Raw genomic sequence first — 19,049 nt, 5'->3', positions numbered from 1 at the left:
ACACAGGTCCACTAAAATGCTCAGCAATATACCACACATTGTCATCCATATACATGTCTATGATCTGGTAAATGGAGGGTCTACTAGCTATATCAAGGCTCCTAAAGATATAGCTAACAAGAAGGCATGCATTAATGTCGAAAATAGAAATAATCAAGCTTCTTTTGCATGGTCAGTCCTGGCTTGTGAGAGAAAGTACAATTACAGAGATCATCCTGAGCATCCCAGTACATACCATGTAGGTGATAATATTTATTCATGTTATAACTTTGATGGTTTAGAGTTCCCCTGTCAAGATCCAGGACATACCTAAATTTGAGGCCCAGAAAACTGGCATATCGGTTCACATTCAAGGCCTGGAGAAGAAAAGCAAGTCAGATAAGCAAGACAAGCACACCATTGTCAGCCCCCTTCATTTCTCAAAATTTGCAGGTGAGTGAGAGCTGCATGTAAACATGATGCTCTTCTCAGAGAGTGATAATTATCACTAAGTTTGGATGAAAGACATGTCCTGCCTCCTTTATTCCCAGTTAACTAACAACTGGTGTAAAAAGCATATATGTTTAAGGTGTCTGAATTATTTTTCATCAGAAAAGTTATTAGCAATACATCTATTAGATTGTGCTTCCAAGGACCCGATACGTGTTATTATGCCCACAGAGGAAAATAACTTCATTAAATTTCAAAATGCTCACCACCAGCAGTGATGTCCTTTAGTTGTGTACGCCAACTTTGAATGCCTGCTGGCTCATTGCGAAGGGAACCCCTTGGCCTCACATGCAACCTTCACACAAAAACACGTACCTTATGCAGCAGCGTTCCAACTTGTATGTGGATATGACTTTAAACTTAACCACTACAAGTCTTATGTCGGAGATGATCTTGTAGTTTGGCTCCTCACTGAGCTTGAAAACCGTTCATGGGAAGTTGATAAGCTCTACAGCACCAACATTCCCATGACCAAATCAAAGGAAGATGACGAATTGTATGAAAAGACGGTTAATTGTCATATTTGTGGGCTACTGTTAGATAGAAAAGCGGAAACTCCCCATAGAGATCATTACCATCTTACAGGAAAGTTTCGTGGTGAAGTTCATAACATACGCAATCTGAAGTATAAATTACCACGGCACCTACCTGTCTTTTTTTCATAATTTGAGTAGGTATGACGCTCGTTTTCTAGTTGAGCACTTGGCTAATTTCGGTATGAAGAATAATTAGGTCAGTGTCCTGCCTGAAAGTGTTGAGAAGTACATTTCTCTCTTAAGACGAATGACGCCAAAAATTACGCTCCGCTTCCTTGACTCTTTACGCTTTATGCAGACTTCACTGCAGAAACTCGTTCAAACTCTACCTCAGAATGATATGCATACCACTCGAACTGCATTTCCTGATGAAACGTTCCAACTTGCGACTAGGAAAGGAGTTTTCCCATACGAGTATGTTAAAAACTCAATGAAACCAGGCTTCCCGACATATCTGCATTTACCAGTAGTCTCACAGGCGATGCTGTAACTGCAGCAGATTATGAGCATGCCGTGAATGTCTGGTGGGAGTTCAACATCCCCAACTTGGGAGAATATGCAAGACTATACATGGACAAAGATGTGTGTTTGCTTGCAGATGTTTTCGAAAAGTTCTGGAGTGTATGTGTGGCCACGCACTCTCTGGACCCCACCTTTTATTACATGGCACCAGGGTTGTCCTGGGACGCTATGCTAAAAAAAAAAAAAAATAAAAAAAATGGGGCACAGCATCGAAATTTCGACTGTTGCTGCAATGCTTCTATTTTTTAAGCACGGGATCCGTGGGGGACTTTGTCAATGCGACCACAGGCATGCCAAGGCAAATAACCAGCGGATGGGTGTCGGGCTAATGCATCCCTTGACTCAAGTTATATTATGTACTTAGATTTGAATAACTTATACAGACATGCCATGATGCAGCCACCGCTGGCTGGTGGGTTTCGATGGGTACCCGAAGACGAACTGAAGGGATTAGGTGGAAAAATAATGGGTCTTGCTGCCGATTCTGATGTAGGGTATGTGCTTGAGGCAGACATCACATATCCTAATAATTTGCATGAAGAGACAAGCGACTTGCCGTTATGTCCAAAGCAACAAATTCTGCGAGGAAGCACCATCCCTAAACTGTTGGCTACTGTTGGAGATAAGCAGATGTATATTATTCATTATCGTAATCTCCAGCAGTGCCTCAGCTTAGGGATGAAGCTTGTTAGAATCACCCAGGCTACCTCATTCAAGCAATCACCCTGGTTGAAGGAGTATATTGAAATAAATACCGAAAAGAGCGCGGTTGCGATTAATGATTTTGAAAAAGATTTTTATAAATTAATGAACAATTCCATTTTCGGGAAAATTATACAGAACGTAAGAAATGAACGCGATATTTTGATTAGAACCGCATGGGAAGGGCGTTATGACATGAGGAAGTGTATCACCGGACCAAATTTTAAGTGTGCCACAATCTTCAATGAAAACTTTGTTGCTGTGGAGATGTCGAAGACTTCAGTAGAGTTTGTGAAGACGATTTATTTGGGGATGTGCATACTCGATATCTCCAAATTCTACATGTACCACTTCCACTACAAGTACGCAAGACCTCATTTCGTAGAACCAAAGTTGCTTTATATGGATACAGACAGCTTTATGTACTGGATCAAGGACTGTGATCCATATGAAGTCATTAGGCGCCACAGTAAAGAATTCGACACGTCTTCTTATGAGGTCGATAACCCTTACGGTATTGCTCCTAAGAACAAGATGGCTATAGGTCTCATGAAAGACGATGCGAATGGTTTTATCGATTGTAGAGTTTGTGGGATTGAGATCCAAAATGTATGCACATCGTACAATAGATGGGGCCACCCAGAGGCGGGCAAAGGGTGTTAGACGTGTGGCATTTTGAGCTCTCACATTTGAAAACGATTTGCAGTGCCTGTATGGTCACAGCGTTCAAGGCGCTCCTCCACACATCGTTTGGCAAACTGGTATTCCATCACGAGCTCGCGAAGTGTACACTGTACTGCAATCTAAAGTCGGATTGTCTCTTTATGACGATAAAAGAGTCACTTGTGAGGATGGGGTGGAAATCCCCCCATACTCACACTATTTACTTGAATCAAAAATAGGGGTGGGGGACTCTGATTGAGAGATAGAGAGAGAATGAGTGTGTGAATGGGGTAGGGGGGCTTATGTATCAAATAGTATGGCTCTTTTATCATAGTGCAATTATTGGTTGTGTGTGTGATGTGTGGTGTGAGTGTGTGTGCATATGTGGGAGTGTAAAAATATAGGCCGGCTGGTGTGGCCGTGCGGTCTAGGCGCTTCAGTCTGGAACCGCGTGACCGCTCCGGTCGCAGGTTCGAATCCTGCCTCGGCCGTGGATGTGTGTGATGTCCTTAGGTTAGTTAGGTTTAAGTAGTTCTACGTTCTAAGGGACTGATGACCACAGATGTTAAGTCCCATAGTGCTCAGAGCCATTTTGTAAAAATATGTATGAATGTGTGTATGTCTATGAGTGTAAAATATGTATGAATATGTAAATACATCTAGTTTTATATAAAACATGTGCTGGAAAATGAAAAAAAATATTGCAACTCTATTTATATATAAGCAGAATGTGCTAAAAATATATTAATGTCTCTCTTTCGTTATTCATATATGTGTGTGTTTGTGTGTGTAAATAGAGTAGGGTTTAAGCTTCACCTACCACTAGCCATCCAGTGAAAGTAGTTTTATTTCCATCCAAATAATTCATTCCTTAGTACAGCTGTTTGGGTTGTATGCTTTAGAGCCACCCAATTAATTGTTATTATTAAAGTATTTCAGCTGTCTGTGGTGGAAAATGTCTAGAGCCACCCAGTTCAAAAAGTATTTAGAGCTGCTCAGTTAAGTTGGGGCCATCCAATTAAATGTTGTTATTAAAGTATTTCAATGATTATATATATATATATATATATATATATATATATATATATATATATATATATAGAACTTGTCTCATTAAGTTGAAGCCACTCAATTAATTAATTATTTCACGGAATGTCTACTTCAGAAAAAAATTTAGAGCCATCTAGTTAAGTAAGAGAACGTTCATGTGCAGAGCAGCTCGGTTCATAATAGTCTGTTTGGATGGAATTTCATTAGTAGTGGTATATAGCGTGTAAGCCAGTAATACCTCTGCTTTAGTTTTGAGTATGGCTTTATACCTCTGCTTTATTTTTAAGTATGGCTCTATAACCGTCATTCCCTTCGAGGAATCTCCAACATGTGTTGGATTCTAGTAATAATAATAAATTAAGAGTATCACTGCATTGAACTGAAATGTACATCAAGAACTATATATATTCTCTACAACACTAACTAAATTGTAAACTCAAGAACTGAATTGAATAAAGTAAAAACAAATTCGTTACTCTACGTCACTGTTGTTATCATTATGTGTTTGCTAAAATATATGTTTGAACATTCTGCAGTTACATATGCATTGCAGACGCAAGTCTACGAGACGTAGCGCCTTTAACACACAATAACACACTAGCCTGCACAGAGTCTTGACCTGAATCCTATAGAACACCTCTGGGATATTTTGGAACGCCGACTTCGTGCCAGGCCTCACCGACCGACATCGATACCTGTCCTCAGTGTAGCACTCCGTGAAGAATGGGCTGCATTTCCCAAGAAACCTTCCAGCGCTTGATTAAACGTATGCCTGCGAGAATGGAGGCTGTCATCAAGGCTAAGAGTAGGCCAATACCAAACTGAATTCCTGCATTACCGACAGAGGGCACCACGAAATTGTACGTCATTTTCATCCAGGTGTCCGGATACTTTTGATCACATAGTGTATATTAGACTCACGAGAATTTCCAAAATTGCAGTACCTGGAGGAATTATAGCCAAAAAATTTCAGCAAAATCTGAAGAAACACTAGGTCCTGTATGTCTGAGACAAAAAATGACGACAGTTTCAGAAAAATTGGGTAATTTACTCAAGAGAAAGAACTCGACAAATTGAACAAGTCAATAACACGTTGGTCCAGCTCTGCCCCATTCGCAAGATTGACAGAGTTGCTGAATGCCGTCCTGAGGAATATCGTGCCAGATTCTGTCCAACTAGCAAATTAGATCCTCAAAATCCCAAGCAGGTTGGAGGGCCCTCACCGTAATGCATCAAAAGCTCTCAATTGAGGAGAGATCCGGCGACCTTGCTGGATATCGGTAGGGTTTGGCAGGCCCGAGGACAAGCAGTAGAAACTTTATCCGTGTGCGGGCGAGCATTATCTTGCTGAAATGTAATCAATCCCCCGTCGGCTTACCGTGAAGGGCAGGGAAACGGCGCGTATAGCAACGTCGACATGCTGTAAGGGTGACGCCGATGACAACCAAAGGGATTCTTCTATGGCACTCCAGACCATCGCTCCTGGTTGTCGGCCATACGCGGACGACAGTCGTGTTGGAGTCCCACCCCTGCCCGGGGCGTCTGCAGACACGTATTCGGCCTGGAATCTCACTGTCTTGAGTAGAACTGTCTTCAGTGATGAATCCTGCTTCGATCTCAACCCCAATGACCAGGAATGACGTGTCTGGAGACGCCTCCGACAGCGGTGGGACACCAGCCTGACGGTAGACCGCCATACGGCCGGAGAAACAGGAGTGGTGGTCTGAGCTGCCGTTTCTTTTCACGGCACGATCCCTTTGTTGTAATCCGCGGCATACTTACATCACAGCGGTTCGTCAACGATATTCATCGAACAGTTTTGATACCCTTCATGGTAATCCGTTGTGACCTCTCTTTGATCCGTTTTTCTCGCTGATCTTTCCTCTTCTTTCTTCCTTCTTCGTACCGCGGCTATATCTCAGGGTTTCTAATGCAGAGGTTTAGTGAGAAGGTCTAACGCCGGAAATGCATATCCTCCTATTTCCATCTATTGCACTGCAAATTTTTTTCCTTATTTTGTCACCTGAAGATATGACATTTCTGTCTCTTTATGTATTGTATTTGTCTTACTATATATATATATTATGCATTTATGTCGATGTATAATTGAGGGGGAGGTTACAAAGGGAGCACATGTGTGTGGTGGTTCACGACATCGTAGTGCTGTGAGGGGGCATCACTCGTGCCACTGGTTTGAGAAGACTGACGACTGAAGTACGGACATTTCTCAAAAGAAAAACAGGTATGTGCTCTCTCTTTTCTTTTAAAACTATAAATAGTAGCGTGGCTGGCACTATCTATCGTTCTACTAAACTGAATGAGCGCGGCACCATTGATGACGTTTCAACCTCGAAAGAAGTTTATTAATACCAATTAGCTGTAATAAAAAAAAAATAACCTATCCAGAAGTCACTCACAGTTAGAGTAATTAGTTTCTGATGTGTGTAGAGTGGTCATCAATACTTAAAAGATCGTTTCAGTAACTCAATCACTGTCCGTTTATGAGTTGCTAAGCAACGTATCAACAAGCTGATTATGCGATTATTAATATTTGTTGTATCCCGACGGTAAATCGCTTCTCGCTTGCTTTAAGCATCAAGACGATTACTGTTGTTGTTGTGGTCTTCAGTCCTGAGAATGGTTTGATGCAGCTCTCCTTGCTACTCTATCCTGTACAAGCTTCTTCATCTCCCAGTACTTACTGCAACCTACATCTTTCTGAATCTGCTTAGTGTATTCGTCTTTTGGTCTCCCTCTACGATTTTTACCCTCCACGCTGCCCTCTAATGCTAAATTTGTGATCCCTTGATGCCTCAGAACATGTCCTACCAACCGGTCCCTTCTTCTTGTCAAGTTGTGCCACAAACTTCTCTTCTCCCCAATCCTATTCAACACTTCCTCATTAGTTATGTGATCTTCCCACCTAATCTTCAACATTCTTCTGTACCACCATATATCGAAAGCTTCTATTCTCTTCTTGTCCAAACTATTTATCGTCCATGTTTCACTTCCATACATTGCTACACTCCATACAAATACATTCAGAAACGACTTCCTTACACTTAAATCTATACTCGATGTTAACAAATTCCTCTTCTTCAGAAACGCTTTCCTTGCCATTGCCAGTCTACATTTTATATCCTCTCTACTTCGACCATCATCAGTTATTTTGCTCCCCAAATAGTAAAACTCCTTTACTACTTTAAGTGTCTCATTTCCTAATCTAATTCCCTCAGCATCACCCGACTTAATTCGACTACATTCCATTATCCTTGTTTAGCTTTTGTTGATGTTCATCTTTTATCCTCGTTTCAAGACACTGTCCATTCCGTTCAACTGCTCTTCCAAGTCCTTTGGCTCGTTTCAAGACACTGTCCATTCCGTTCAACTGCTCTTCCAAGCCCTTTGCTGTCTCTGACAGAATTACAATGACATCGGCGAACCTCAGAGTTTTTATTTCTTCACCATGGATTTTAATACCTACTCCGAATTTTTCTTTTGTTTCCTTTACTGCTTGATCAATATACAGATTGAATAACATCGGGGATAGGCTACACCCCTGTCTCACTCCCTTCCCAACCGCTGCTTCCCTTTCATGCCACTCGACTCTTATAAATCTGGTTTCTGCACAAATTGTAAATAGCCTTTCGCTGCCTGTATTTTACCCCTACCACCTTTAGAATTTGAAAGAGAGTATTCCAGTCAACATTGTCAAAAGCTTTCTCTAAGTTTACAAATGCTAGAAATGTAGGTTTGCCTTTCCTTAATCTAGCTTCTAAGATAAGTCACAGGGTCAGTATTGCCTCACATGTTCCGATATTTCTACGGAACCCAAACTGATCTTCCCAGAGGTCGGCTTCTACTAGTTTTTCCATTCGTCTGTAAAGAATTCGCGTTAGTATTTTGCAACTGTGACTTATTAAACTCATAGTTCGGTAATTTTCACATCTGTCAACACCTGCTTTCTTTGGGATTGGAATTATTATATTCTTCTTGAAGTCTGAGGGTATTTCACCTGTCTCATACATCTTGCTCACCAGATGGTAGAGTTTTGTCAGTACTGGCTCTCCCAAGGAGGTCAGTAGTTCTAATGGACTGTTTTCTTTCAGTGCTCTGTCGAACTCTTCGCGCAGTATCATATCTCCCATTTCATCATTATCTACATCCTCTTCCATTTCCAAAATATTGTCCTCAAGTACATCGCCCTTGTATAGACCCTCTATATACTCCTTCCACCTTTCTGCTTTCCCTTCTTTGCTTAGAACTGGGTTTCCATCTGAGCTCTTGATATTCATACAAGTGGTTCTCTGTTATCCAAAGGTCTCTTTCATTTTCCTGTAGGCAGTATCTATCTGACCCCTAGTAACATAAGCCTCTACATCCTTACATTTGTCCTCTAGCCATCCCTGTTTAGCCATTTTGCACTTCCTGTCGATCTCATTTTTGAGACGTTTGTGTTCCTTTTTGCCTATTTCATTTACTGCATTTTTATATTTTCTCTTTTCATCAATTAAATTCAGTATTTCTTCTGTTACCCAAGGATTTCAACTATCCTCGTCTTTTTTCCTACTTGATCCTCTGCTGCCTTCACTACTTCATCCCTCAAAGCTACCCATTCTTCTTCTACTGTATTTCTTTCCCCCATTCCTGTCAATTGTTCACTTATGCTCTCCCTGAAACTCTCTACAACCTCTGGTTCTTTCAGTTTATCCAGGTCCCATCTCCTTAAATTCCCACCTTTTTGCAGTTTCTTCAGTTTTAATCTACAGTTCATAACCAATAGATTGTGGTCGGAGTCCACATCTGCCCGTGGAAATGTCTTACAATTTAAAAGCTGGTTCCTAAATCTCTGTCTTACCATTATATGATCTATCTGAAACCTGTCTGTATCTCCAGGCTTTTTCCATGTTTACAGTCTTCTTTTATGATTCATGAACCAAGTGTTAGCTATGATTAAGCTGTGCTCTGTGCAAAATTCTACCAGGCGGCTTCCTCTTTCGTTTCTTACCCCCGATCCATATTCACCTACTATGTTTTCTTCTCTTCTTTTTCCTACTGTCGAATTCCAGTCACCCATGACTATTAAATTTTCGTCTCCCTTCACTACCTGAATAATTTCTTTTATCTCGTCATACATTTCATCAATTTCTTCATCATCTGCAGAGCTAGTTGGCATATAAACTTGTACTACTGTAGTAGGCATGGGCTTCGTGTCTGTCTTGGCCACAATAATGTGTTCACTATGCTGTTTGTAGTAGCTAACCCGCACTCCTATTTTTTTATTCATTATTAAACCTACTCCTGCATTACCCCTATTTGAGTTTGTATTTATAACCCTGTATTCACCTGACCAAAAGTCTTGTTCCTCCTGCCACCGAACTTCACTAATTCCCACTATATCTAACTTTAACCTATCCATTTCCCTTCTTAGATTTTCTAACCTACCTGTACGATTAAGGGATCTGACATTCCACGCTCCGATCCGTAGAACGCCAGTTTTCTTTCTCCTGATAACGGCGACCTCCTGAGTAGTCCCCGCCCGGAGATACGAATGGGCTACTATTTTACCTCCGGAATATTTTACCCAAGAGGACGCCATCATCGTTGAACCATACAGTAAAGCTGCATGCCCTCGGGAAAAATTACGGCTGTAGTTTCCCCTTGCTTTCAGCCGTTCGCAGTACCAGCACAGCAAGGCCGTTTTGGTTAGTGTTGCAAGGCCAGATCAGTCAATCATCGAGACTGTTGCCCCTGCAACTATTGAAATGGCTGCTGCCCCTCTTCAGGAACCACACGTTTGTCTGGCCTCTCAACAAATACCCCTCCGTTGTGGTTGCACATTCGGTACGGCTATCTCTATCGCTGAGGTACGCGAGCCGCCCCACCAACAGCAAGGTCCATGGTCATGGGGGGCGGGGGGGGGGGGGGGGACGATTACTATAGCGCTCATATAAGTCTTTGGTAGTTATTATCAAGCTAGTGTTCGTAAATTGCGGTTAATGTTACTGAATCATACAGGCAGCGATAACGTCCGATTCCAGCCGCGGGGTCTAGTGAAGCACGGGATACAACTGTAGTGACCTATTTCTGACAATCGATACCTACAAGTGTACAGTGCTTCATAAACATTCCGTGAAGTGTTAATTTACGTGCAGTGATAAAGTTATTCTTTGACTTAGCTTTTGTTAGTTATTCCGTGCTGTTCATGTCTACACAATTCATTCGTGTGTGTAGTGTTAAGTTATTGCTAAATATATGTGGGAATAAAGGAATTGATTTCTCCAACACAACCCGTCGGCTTTGACCAATGACGTCATACATTAGTCATAGAGAGTAATGTCTTCACTTCGAGGCAGAGATAATAAAACAGTTCTGTGTTCCGGATAAGCGATATCATTTTGCATTAAAATTATTCGGAATGATATTGAGGTAATTTGGAGTATTAGTTTGTTATTGTAGAACAATTTTAGTGTCTTATATTCGTTTACAGGAATGGATTTGTCTGTTTGTGGGTATGTAATTCTCGTTACTGTCTATCTAGGTGAGCTTTGGTTATTCCTCGATATTTCCGTGTGGTAAGTTCACTTTTTCATTTGCTTCATTCACTGTATTTCACTATTTTGACATATTTCACTGTTTTATTCCACCAATATGTGTATTTTCGTGTTGTGAAGTACGTAATAGACTTTTGTCAGCTGTCGATCTTCTTTCGTTTCCCAGCACTGGTATCAGTACGACATTTTCGAATGTGTATTTGCTATATCACAGGCGAAACCCCTGACACAACTAAAATTTGTATCCAGTCCTTCACTTCCCCTTTACATTGACGATACAACTAAAATTTTCATCCCGTCCTTCACTTCGCCTTTACATTGACGATACAACTAAAATTTGTATCCCGTCCTTCACTTCGCCTTTACACTGACACTATATATGTCAATTGGCGAGCAAGATACAAATGTTGCGTATAGCTATATAGCTCAAGTAACGAATGGGATTCTATTAGCGTCCAAGGCAACAAGAAAACTGTACCCCATAGTGAAGTACGGGATACAAATTATACATGTGTCGTCTTCTTGTCTCCGTGTAGTTCAATTGAGGTACAGGTTGTAAATGTAACTTACGCCTATTTCCACCTTTTCGTTACCAGTGTACATACATAGAGGTCAACGGAAGTCTGGTATACATATATTACATACGTAGGTCCTTCTGTCATCAGTAGTACTGATATGTACGTAAGAAAAGACTGTTAGTAATAGCGGAGACGAAATAAACAACACATCTACAATTTGTATCCCGTGTTCCACTTAGGGTTTACTGAAGCGGAGGATACATCGTTCAAGTGAAGAACAGGACAGTAATGCTAGTGAAAACGAAGAAATCGACTTACGACAAACTCCTATTCCGTACTGTACTTAAGCAACACACTTCGAATGAGGTTTCAATTTGTATCCGGTGTATCATTTACGGTTTAGTGAAGCAGGGGATACATAGTTCAAGTGAACAACAGGACAGCAATGCTAGTTGAAACTAAGAAATCGACGTACGCTGAACTTGTATCCCCTACTGCACTTATGCAATACAGTTCGAAAGAGTTTCGAGATACAACTGACATACAAGTAACGTGATGTATTCTTTGCTAGAAATATATTTCATTCATTTATTTAGATGGTATTTTGCGGAGAAATACTAAAATACAAACACGCGATATCGTAAACGTGAAAATACTACTGGCCCTTATATATGTAAAGTACAGTTTTTCTCTCTTCCATTCCTTTGTTTCTGAACATTCTTCTCAGCTCTTTCATCTTTGTAATACATGCTCTCTGGCCAATTCTGAAGTCATTGCTCATTTGAGAATTTGCGCGTGATTTGTTTGCACGAAAGTCGGGAAGTGGTTCCCTAGAATAATTTTTAACTCAACTGCGGGTTGTAAATTAACAATTCTATGCCCATTCCTAGTTGCAGCAGATCCGCACTCGACGACTACTTGATCGCGCACTCGAGCCACACGGAAGTTTTTTTTTTCTTACAAAGAGAAAACATATCATGCATAATGCAACAAGTTTATTTGTTATGTCAAAACATATTTATATCTGTCTCATTAAAACTCATTACCTATTAAATGTTCTACACAATTAAATTCTTTACTCTGTAAATAATCAATAAAATTTAGAAATGAATGACATGTATAAAAAAATTCTGAAGTTGATATGACGTCATGGGTCACTACTGATTTCGACTAACCTACACTCACGTGACGAAAGTAGGTCCGACTATATAGGACATACACATGTAATGTTACACCATCCTGGACTTACATTTCAGGAAGATAACGCCCGCCCGCACACTGCGAGAGTTTCTCCTGCTTGTCTTTGCTCTTGTCAAACACTACCTTCGCCAGCCAGGAAGCCGGACCTATCCGCACTTGAGAAGGTTTGGAGCATTATGGGTAGGCCGCTATAACCAGCTCGGGTTTTTGAAGGACAGAATTTAACAGGATACCCAGCAATTCTATCAATCAACGCCAACCCGAATAGCTGCTCGCATGAGGGCCACAGGTGGACCAACGCTCAATTTGTGAACCTCTTCCTCTTGAATAAATCATCCACTTTTTCTGAAATGTAATGATTTGTTGTCTGCACATGTACATCACCTCTACAGATTTCCGTCCCATTCGGGTAATTCCTTCGCGGTGTGTTGTTTTCTTTTCTTTTCTCTTGTCTTCGCGTATGTACATTGGTTCACAGGAAAAGTGAAGCATCTACAAGAGGAGGAAACGAAATGAGGCTTCATAGATGCGATGGTATGTGACGTTGTTTCGTTGATTACAGTAGCGAATCAAATTTGCAAAGAACTTGGGTGTGTGAGCCCACTTACCAGCTTGCCGTCGCAGCCCACATGGCCTGAATGACTGCACTCACGCAGCTGACGAGGGTGTCAGAAACAGTTGTATCATCTCCTGAGGCACGCTCGCCCACAACTCTTGTCGCTGGTGTCCGATATCATACACCGTAGAGATGCGGATCGCTTCCTGAAGAACTCAAATACTCGATAAAAATGTGTCTCAACTGATTTTAACTAACCCTGTTAGTAAAAAAGGGTGGTCGTAGCACTGAGTCTTGGGTATTGAGATTTCCACAATTCCATATTAAAAGACTAAGTGAAAGGGATTCACAAATTCAAAGTCGATTAGTTTGCCCAGGTGAACCCAATTTTATTATAAAGGAACTTGTCATTGTGCACAGATTAATAAAGGTTGCATAGAAATTAGCTGAACACACAGCAGAGAAGGCCTAATTGAAACTGAAAATAAGTACAATAAAGACTGACTGGTTTGGCAAAGTCATCTGACAAGGAATGATTTCGGTAGTAATGAGTATCCTAACATACAGTGTAGAAACACATAGCTACGCGTGGACGGCACTGATTGTGCGATCATACCAGACAGAGAAATGAAATTAAACACGCAACAGTGCGTGTCCGCCTTGCCACGGGTGAGTCTGCGTAAGTTTACTACACTACTGGCCATTAAAATTGCTACACCACGAAGATGACGTGCTACAGACGCGAAATTTAACCGAGAGGAAGAAGATGCTGTGATATTGCAAATGATTAGCTTTTCAGAGCATTCACACAAGGTTGGCGCCGGTGACGACACCTACAACGTGCTGACACGAGGAAAGTTTCCAACCGATTTCTAATACACAAACAGCAGTTCACTGGCGTTGCCCGGTGAAACGTTGTTGTGATGCCTGGTGTAAGGAGAAGAAATGCGTACCATAACGTTTCCGACTTTGATAAAGATCGGATTGTAGCCTATCGCGATTGCGGTTTATCGTATCGTGACATTGCTGCCCGCCTTGGTCGAGATGCAATGACTGTTAGCAGAATATGGAATCGGTGGGTTCAGGAGGGTAATACGGAACGCCGTGCTAGATCCCAACAGCCTCGTATCACTAGCAGTCGAGATGACAGGCAACCTATCCGCATGGCTGTAACGGATCGTGCAGCCACGTCTCGATCCTTGAGTCAACAGATGGGGACGTTTGCAAGACAACAACCATCTGCATCAACAGTTCGACATCGTTTGCAGCAGCATGGACTATCAGGTCGGCGACCATGGCTGCGGTTACCCTTGACGCTGCATCACAGACAGGAGAGCCTGCGATGGTGTACTCAACGACGAACCTGGGTGCACGAATGGCAAAACGTCATTTTTTCGGATGAATCGAGGTTCTGTCTATAGCATCATGATGGTCGCATCCGTGTTTGGCGAGATCGCGATGAACACACATTTGAAGTGTGTATTCGTCATCCCCATACTGGCGTATCACCCGGCGTGATGGTATGGGGTGCCATTGGTTACACGTCTCGGTCACCTGTTGTTTGCATTGACGGCACTTTGAACAGTGAACGTTACATTTCAGATGTGTTACGACCCGTGGTTCTACCCTTCATTCGATCCCTGAGAAACCCTACATTTCAGCAGGATAATGCACGACCGCATGTTGCAGGTCCTGTACGGGCCTTTCTGGATACATAAAATGTTCGACTGCTGCCCTGGCCTGCACATTCTCAAGATCTCTCACCAACTGAAAACGTCTGGTCAATGGTGGCCGAGCAACTGGCTCGTCACAATACGCCGGTCACTACTGTTGATGAACTGTGGTATCGTGTTGAAGCTGCATGGGCAGCTGTACCTGTACACGGCATCCAAGCTCTGTTTGACTCAACGTCAAGGCGTATGAAGGCCGTCATTACGGCCAGAGGTGGTTGTTCTGGGCACTGGTTTCTCAGGATCTATGCACCCAAATTGCGTGAAAATGTAATCACATGTCAGTTCTGGCATAATGTATTTGTCCAATGGATACCCGTTTATCATCTGCATTTCTTCTTGGAGTAGCAATTTTAATGGCCAGTAGTGTAAATTATTAGGAAACCGCTGACTTGGTTCCGTGCTAACCTCCGGATGCCGCCACACATTCTCGCCGTAACTGTTGTGTGCTGGCGAACAGACTGCGGACGGTTCAGGTGGATGCCACAGAAACTCGCCTGGCAGTTCAGTCTGCCTCAGAAGCAGCCAGAAACCCAAGTGCAAGCGTCATCAAGACCGTCTGTGCACTCCACCTACCTGCTGCCACAAAGTCTCTGTGTCGCAAAGTACATAGTCAGGAGATCTGCTGGCGAGTGTGTGCGTGTGTGTGTGTGTGTGTGTGTGTGTGTGTGTGTGTGTGTGTGTGTGGCGATCACGCTCGAGTGAGTTCGTGGCTAAAAAATCGCATATCGATGTGAAAAAAGTTGGTCCACTTGTAGACAATGGCACAATTATAGTGTTATATATAGTTATCCTCCAGTCGGTCGGCTTTTCGCCATCGCTTTCCAAAAATTCTAGACTCTTGAGACTGCGTCATCGTCTCATTTCTTTGTTCGACCAACCCATGGAGGTTTCAAGTATAAAATTTCCGAAAACGATTCCTGTCCTTTCACTGTAACTGCTTCTTGAGCAGATCCAGCACGTATCTTTCCCACGTGTTGGTGGGGAGGGGGGGAGCGGGAGGGGGGGAAAGTTTCCCATTCCACTGGATCTTGGCTTCCGTTTGTTCCAATGCTTTCAAAGAGCAGTGAAAATGAAAGTACAGAGTGTGAACTGTTAAGCTGCTTTTGATAGTAGCTGGTATACAGCGATCTGTCCGAATGGGTCCGTTTTCCACTTGCCTTCTGAGTGTTGACAAGGGAGGATACGCAGCCCTGTGCAGGAAGCACTTGCTGTAAAAACACCGACCGCTACTCGTCTACGGGGACGAGCCTCGGCGGGTGGCTGTCCTTGGCTCCGCACTGGACTCTGGCGCCGTCTCCTGTTTCCTGGAATGGCGGCCGTGGGCTCCAGAAGGAGGACTCGTGAGCTGGAACTGGAACAGTGGTACAGGCCGGTCGCGCTCTCTGCCGAGTCTGGCTGTTTGAACGCCAGATGCCTCCCAGTGGACAGTGCTTCCCAAGTCATCCCTGCGGGACATCTAGGCTCACGTTCCCCGCTCTGTCTAACTGCTGGCTTCCCACGACCTCTGCCGACACAGGCGAAAAATCTACAATTACGTGCGCAGGAACTCTACTAGAATCTAGAGAGGAGGACTCAAAGATGGCTTGACACTTACAAGCACTTTTATTAAACTCGTTAATCGGTTTGAAAATAAGTTGACTGATGTGGAGTTTGCTGGTCTCCCATCGGGCGCCTCCCCAGGTGGCGGATAGGGGAATGCTCACCAGATATGGTGGGTACCGGAGAAATAAAATACCCGGGGTGGAACAAAACTAGCAACTGCTGCCTTGTAGTATGATATTGGCTTATCAAAGGCTAAAGGAAGAAAACCTTGAGTAAAAACTACCTGGTCCTCCGGGTTGGGGGTTGTGCAGTGGGCCAGCTCCTCACTCACATAAAAACATAAAAATGTTAAAAAACCTAATAATATGCCTCGGAAAAATTGGAACTTTGGACGACGAACTGGCAATGAGAAACGGAAAATTATGTTTGGATGCTGGAATGTGCAAGGTATTTCCACTAAAATAAATTTACTCCCTGCAGAACTTGACATGTTCAACATGGATGTTGTCGTACTCTCTGAAACAAAGAAGAAAGGCCAAGGAGAAGAAGAACTGGATAATTATGTACATATCTGGAGTGGAGTATCAAAAGCAGTAAGAGCCAAAGCAGGAGTCTCCATTATGATAAAGAAATCATGGAAAGAAAGAATCACAAATTGGACATTCATCAATCAACGTATTATAGCTGTTGAAATGACATTATTTGCTAGGGAAGTTGTGATTATTGGCGTATATGCACCCACGAACGACACAAAAGATAAGGAGAAAGATACATTTTGGGACACCCTCAGGGAGACTACTGAAAAAATCCCAAGAAGAAAGGAACTGATTATCATGGGAGATCTGAATGGAAGGGTAGGAATTAGAGAATCTTGTAGAATAGTAGGAAAACATGGAGAGGACGAATATAATGACAATGGGGAACGATTGATTGCAATTTGTGAACAATTTGATCTAAAAATTACCAACACATTTTTCAAACATAAGGACATTCATAAATATACTTGGCAACAGAACACCAAAGAACTTCGTTCTATAATAGATTATATTATCATTAGGCAAACAAGCAGTTTCAAGGCAGTAGACGTCAGATCTTATAGAGGAGCCCAGTGTGGATCAGACCACTATCTAGTTAAAATGAAGTCTTTCTGGCCATGGAAGCATGCAAGGAGTGATACAAGTAAAATAAATAAAACGAGACAGACTGAGAGAGATGAAAATTTACCTTTTAATATTGACAGCCTACAAGACGAAAGTATCAGAACACTCTTTGCGGCCAGGATGGAAAGGAAACTGGTTGAATCATTTGAAGGAAGTACAGAGGAAATATATGACTATATAAAAGCTAATGTGAAAATCATAGCAACAGAGGTGTTCGGTAAAAAAGTTAGCAACCACAACCGTGCAGCAGAGTGGTGGTCAGAGGAACTAGAGGTCCTCGTTAGAGAAAAACGAAATGCATTCCTTCAGTGGTTGAATGATAAATCAGAAGAAACAAGGTCAATATACAAGGAAAAGAAGAATGAAGAGATGAAAAAAATAAGGATGGCAAAAAATGAAGCATGGGAAAGAACATGTGCCAAGGTGAATAGCAAATTAGGATTTGGGAGAGCAAAAGAAGCATGGTCAGTATTGAAAGGACTTCGACAGGATACAAAAAGCAAAACTAATCTCCAGCTGATAACACAAAAGGAATGGGAAGAGTATTTCCAAAAATTATTAAATGAGGACAGAGAAGAATATCTAGAAGAAGGAACAGGGGAAGATAAAGGACATGAAGATGATGAGATCCAGATTTTAGAAAGGGAAGTACTTCAGGCGTTGAGAACAGGAAATAATGGTAAATCACCGGGACCAGGCAATATCAATCTGGAGTGTCTGAAATATGGTGGTGACAAAATTGTGAAACTGATAACACAGCTCTTCAACAAAATGATAAATGGAGATTCAATACCCAACGAGATGAAGATAGGTTACATTAATACAATATTTAAGAAAGGGGATCGCAAAATTTGTTCAAACTATCGAGGAATTTGTGTTACAAACACATTAATGAGAATTTTTGCGAAAGTAATCAAAAACAAACTGGAAAAAAATTTTAGAACCCAAGAAGAACAATGTGGATTCACGGCTGGGAGATCATGTGTAGACCATATTTTCACATTACGACAGATTTTGGAGAAACATAGGAAAAAATCAAAAAATATAGGATTAATTTTCATAGATCTAGAAAAAGCGTATGATACTGTTCCAAGAAAATTACTTTGGAGAGCACTACATATGGCAAACTTAACCCTTCTTTGATTAAAATAATACAACAGATGTATAAAGATAACATTTGCCAAGTTAAAGTTGGTAATAAACTTTCACAGAAATTTAGAACAAGCAAAGGTCTTTTACAGGGCTGTCCCATGTCACCATCATTATTTAAAATCTATATAGATATTAGCCTTAGAACATGGTCTCGTAAATGTAATAGTATGGGATTAGAAATAAGAGATGAAGTTTACCTACATCATTTATTATTTGCTGATGATCAAGTAGTCGTAGCACAAGATGGGGAGGATGCTAACTATATGTGCAATCAACTAGCAGTAGCATACAAAACTTGGGGTTTGAAGATTAATTACCAAAAAACAAAATACTTGACTAATGATTCAGATGAGCTATACATTGAAGGAAAGAAAATCAAAAATATAAACACTTTCTGTTATTTGGGATCCATTTTAGATATCGAGGGAAAATCAGAGTTAGAAATCAATAAAAGAATTAGTAGCGGTCAGAAGGTCATTGGGATGCTTAACTCAGTCTTATGGAGCAGGAATGTAATGAGCAGAACTAAAAAATTAATATACAAATCCATATTAGAGAGTGTGGTTCGGGTATGGAACGGAGACCTGGACAATTAACATGAAGCACATTAGAAAATTACAAGCTCTAGAGATGGACTTTTGGAGAAGATCGGCAAGAATCTCCAGGAAAGGA

The sequence above is a fragment of the Schistocerca piceifrons genome, chromosome 7, assembly GCF_021461385.2.
Source record: "Schistocerca piceifrons isolate TAMUIC-IGC-003096 chromosome 7, iqSchPice1.1, whole genome shotgun sequence".
NCBI classification, from domain to species: Eukaryota; Metazoa; Arthropoda; class Insecta; order Orthoptera; family Acrididae; genus Schistocerca; species Schistocerca piceifrons.
The sequence above is the reverse complement of the archived record's forward strand: the minus strand, read 5'-3'. Positions refer to the sequence as shown.